This window comes from Artemia franciscana, chromosome 14 (genome assembly GCF_032884065.1).
Source record: "Artemia franciscana chromosome 14, ASM3288406v1, whole genome shotgun sequence".
Taxonomy (NCBI): Eukaryota; Metazoa; Arthropoda; class Branchiopoda; order Anostraca; family Artemiidae; genus Artemia; species Artemia franciscana.
Genome location: NC_088876.1, coordinates 6,226,953 through 6,232,119, shown reverse-complemented (window position 1 = coordinate 6,232,119; position 5,167 = coordinate 6,226,953). Strand labels below are relative to the sequence as shown.

The window sequence follows — 5,167 nt, the reverse complement described above, 5'->3', positions numbered from 1 at the left end:
AGCTAACTTTATATTGCATACCTTCATTGATGAATTTAGATAGATTATCTGGGTAAAACCTCGATTGTTTATGACGAGACAATGATGGGGAACCCATTGAATCATACCCCAGTAGCCTATTAAACTAGACAACGTTTCAACCTGAATTTAAGAACCAGAATGGACGCTATGAGCTCAGTGGCGTAATTTCGTCACAATCATGAGGGCGGGGGGCAAAGTTGAAACCAATTTTCTCAAATCAAGTGAAAATGACGGTGAAAACTGAAAAATGAGCCAAATAATACCATATAGGTGAAGATAACATATAGGTACCATATAGATAAAAACTGAAAAATGAGTCATATAGTACCATATAGGTAAAGAAACCATATAGGTACCATATAGATAAAAATTGAAAAATGAGCCATATAATACTATAAAGGTAAAAAAAAACGGTACTAAAGAAAACTGACTTGTTTCTGTGGATACTTGAATTATGTAGGCTTATCTTATTTTTGAAGAAACCAAATTTTATCTTGGGAGGGGGCAAACTGGGGCCTGTAAGGGCGAACTGGGCTCTGTGGGGTAGTTGCCCCCCTCGCCCATAGCAAATTACGCCTTTTTATAAACTGCGACCGATTTGGTCTAGCGGTAAGCCATTGCAGGTCGACCTGCTGGTCTTTAAACCCTGTTAAAAGTTCTAGCTGTGTCCGGCTCCCCAGACGTTTTAAGCAGTTTTATTAGTTGAAATACAAAGGAAAAATAAGGAACAGATTCTCTAAAATATTGCAAGATTTCACTATTGACCCGGAGATGCTCTATATTTCAATAAATTCGTAGGGATTTTCAAAAATCTGGGGGGAGGAGGCAAAATTTCGTGTAAATATTTTTCAATGAGAATACCGAAAAGAGGTTTTTCAATAAAAATGCCTCCCAAAAAAGGCGTCTTAAAATCCAAAAAGAAGAGATAAAAAAAATATAGAGGGATAAATGTACTGTTTGCACCCTCACACGAATTGACACTCCTGCAAAAAAGACCTTAAAGCAATCTTAAAGAACACAAGTGCACCCAAATATGTCAATGATGACAATAAGAAAGACATTGATTAGACGCTGCAGTAAATGTTCCAAATCGCTGGGCTTGCGGAATTTTGTCTTTGAAATCATCGGAAATAATAAGGGCGGGGGGAAGAATCATCCCAAAATCCTCCATACGTTCATCCCTCTCTGGGTGGAATAGTTTTATCTTACTCACTAGCTTGCTGTTTACCAAATGTGTACGAGGAACGAGATCTTGCCCTAATTATGGTGTAATCTCAAGAAGGCTGTACACTGTCAAGTCCATGCCCATACGGAAGGGGGCTACTGGGTTTGAGCCCCCACCCTCAAATTTTCTTTAACTAGTGTAAACTAGCAAAAATGCATGTAAAAAAATTTTTTATGCGCTTTGTAAATTTTTTTGTAAACCCTCTCCTCCCCCAAAAATACCCTCCCCCGAACCGAAATCATGAGTATATCCTTGCACACAATATACCACAGATGTCAGCACAATAATTATTCAGTTTGAAGAAAACATGGATATCAGTAACGTTGAGTAATCCTGGAAGAGGAGACATAAGTTCTACCACTAAAACGTCGTAGATCATCAGAAAAGCTCAGATGGGGCTTTAGTTGTGCAAGAAAGTATAGAAATGGATAAGAACTGCTGATCACACTGGTATTGTCACTTTTATCTTCAAATGATAGAACGCCGCTTAAACGTCACATGACGTTGAGTTAAAAAGTGTTTTGCTGATATATGTAAGTCAGTAAACTAAAGCTGTTTAGTTTACTAGAATGAATGCTGAATATGCTCAGAAAGGGTGGCAACAATAAAATCGCAAGAGCGTCATTAAAACGTCGTGTAAAAAAAAATTCAAAATTTTTTTTAGAGCACACAGAATTCTGATTGGGTAAAAATGAGCTATTGATCAATCTAGGCGTCTCATTTATTTTGCTTGGCAATTTAGCGTTGTATTAGAAGCCATAATTTGGGACGGGATATCTCATTCCTCGTAAAAATAGCAACGTTTTCATTTCAAAAGTTCGTATTAGGTTATGTAAGGCTCTGATGGCGTAGTATTACGTTCGTTTTCTTGAAAATCAGAAGTAGGACATCAGGAACGAAAACTGATTCCATTTCAGAAGGTAGTTGCTATACCGATTTTTTTGGAACGAATACTTTTCACAAGAAAGTTAGTGGAAAGCCAATGAAAGCTAACCTCATAATGTTTTAACGTTTCATTTTCCAGGTCCACTTTTCATACAGAAACGAGAATATTATAAAAAAAAATTCTAGGTACTGTGTGACATTTGTCACAATAAACCATAAAAACTACTTCAAATCACTTAAAACGCATAAATCACCCAATCATTTAAATCATAAAAACAAAATATTCGTCGTTGGAAATATCTTAAAAAGCCACAACTCTTGAACGAATCTGATTAAAAAATTAATAACTTTTTTAAGCACTAGAATAAACTCCGCTCCATCAAGTCCAGTCATCCATGGGGTTTCACATTAGAATTTGAAATTATCAGCTATAACCTTCTATATACCTTTGTTATGACACCCTAAACATGTCTCCAATCCTGAATATTAAAGGGTATCCAAGGCAGTTTTTTTTTGCAAATGTCTCAGTTCCAGTAGGTTTTCTGCTATTTATATTTATTGAAAATATTGTAAAAGTCTAAATTCTCTAAAATTTTGTCTGAATTTTTTTCTTTTCTTTTTTTTCATTGTACGTTCAACCGTTTTGATACAGGGTTGTGAATACTGCGTTAATCCATATAAAGTATTATTCAAGATTAATCAGTAATCTCGAGCAAAAACATGCCCTATAAAGTACTAAAAATATTTATAAATCTAAAATTATAAATAATTTTGTCTTATTAATCATTACATTATATTTATTAATTTTTGCTTAGTTACATTTTAATATTATTCTCATTTATACTAATCGCTTTTTAAGTAAAAAATAATTAAGCTCATCTTCTTTAAAATCCGTAAATTATAAAATTCTTTCAATAGAATTTAACATTAAAATTTATAACTGGGGCTATAACTGACCCCTCGAGTACGAACCCTTCTATTTATAATATTTGCAGCGATAACTGCACCCTTGTCAAAAATAACCCACCGCCCATAGTTGACAAAAATTAAAAAACGCGTTGTAATAGAAATTGACTTGTGATAAAAAAAATTGCCATTTGTAGCTGAAGGGCAACTATTATCTCGATTACTATTGATAGTAAAATGTTATTTTATAAACATATTTACGGAAATTTTGAAAAATTGCCTGAAACCCTTAAAAAATGGCGTCGAACCGAAGCAAAAAGTACACACTTAGAATTTGCATGGCCGAAAACCTTATACAGGAGCCTTACAATCCCCTGGCTTGAATAACAAGGAAAATATTTTTTTTTACATAGGGAGGACTGATGTGTCATCTTTTTTTCTCGTTTTTCCTCCACTTCTTGCTTGGCACTTGAACATCACAGAGATTAGCAAAATTTTCCAATAAAAAAAATTAAAGGACTGACGTGTCCTCTTTTTTTCTCCTTTTTCCTCCACTTCTAGCTTGGCACTGGAACATCACAGAGATTAGCAAAATTTTCCAATAAAAAAAATTAAAGGACTGACGTGTCCTCTTTTTTCTCCTTTTTCCTCCATTTCTAGCTTGGCGCTGGAACATCACACAGAGTAGCGAAAATTTCCCAATAAAAAAATTTAAAGGACTGATGTGTCATCTTTTTTTTTCTCGTTTTTCCTCCACTTCTTGCTTGGCACTTGAACATCACAGAGATTAGCAAAATTTTCCAATAAAAAAATTAAAGGACTGACGTGTCCTCTTTTTTTCTCCTTTTTCTCCACTTCTAGCTTGTTACTGGAACATCATAAAGAGTAGCAAAATTTTCCAATAAAAAAATTTAAAGGACTGATACGTCCTCTTTTTTTCTCCTTTTTCCTCTACTTGTAGTTTGGTACTGGAACATGACAGAGAGTAGCGAAATTTTCTAATAAAACAAATTTAATTAAATAAAAAATAAGTTTTTTCTATTGAAAATAAGGAACAACATTAAAACTTAAAACAAACAGAAATTATTCTGTATTTAAGTGGAACAGCCTCCTCCTCAATACCCTTCTTTTCACACTAAAGTTTTTTTTAGAACTTTTAAAAGAGGTTTTCATTCTAATTACTCGGCCCTTGTGTTTCAGGAATCGTGCTTAAAGAATTGAGACACAAGGTCGAACTTTAGCGTATAGACCGCCGAGAAGCTGAGCAGCTGAGCAGCTCCTCTTATTTACTGAATAATTTCTGTTCCTTTTAGTTCTAATAATGCGCCTTATGTTCATTAGAAAAAAACTTTTTTTGCTTAATTTCTTATCGTTTTTTCAAATAAACCCAGGAAATCCACCCCCTCCTTGAAAAATCCACCATAAAATATTTCTCAGTAAAAAATTCCTCGTGCCTGAAATTTTTCAGCATTGCCAATGTTTTGAGATAAACTGCACCAGTTTTCCGACTAAAATTGTACCACGAGAGATTAATTTTTGCTATCTGAACAGCAGGTTGTAAATTTGCCATGACAATAAGAACTTTTTTTTATAAACGTAAACAGAAATCTGAGTCAGAGAGGAGCAAGTAAAACCCAAAGACACCAGAAAACTTGTGTTGAACCCAAAAATTTCCAATTATATCAGGACCTCTGAACTTTACAAAAAGTGGTACAATTGTACCGTATTGACAACACTGGTCGGTAATACAACTGCTACGGTCGTATAAATGATATAGAAGGATTGTAATCTGTCTTGGCAAACGAAATAACGTTCTTATCAATGTCTTTGTCAGCTTCGGATGCACTTACCATTAAAGATGATGTCTAAGGATAGATAAATATGCCATGGGTTCTAGGCCGTCCTGGGTCAATATTCGTAAATTAATATTCATTTAGCTGTATTTTAGCTGTAAAAATATTCATGATTTTGGGATAGTCTTAATCAGATAATATTCATTATTATTATTGTTTATACATTTATTTATTATTCTTTTTTTTGTATTTTTATTCATTTTCTAGTATTATTATTGCTTGCTTCTCTTTTAATGAGGCCATGCGGTTAAAACGTCTAAGTCAAGTTGGAAATTTG

At 34.0% G+C, this 5,167-nt stretch overlaps 1 long non-coding RNA gene across 1 annotated transcript in view; it reads left to right on the top strand.

Moving 5' to 3' along the window:
- The window catches only part of LOC136035233 (uncharacterized), a 48,173-nt gene that overhangs the window by 28,460 nt on the left and 14,546 nt on the right, over positions 1-5,167 (top strand). The window lies entirely within an intron of this gene.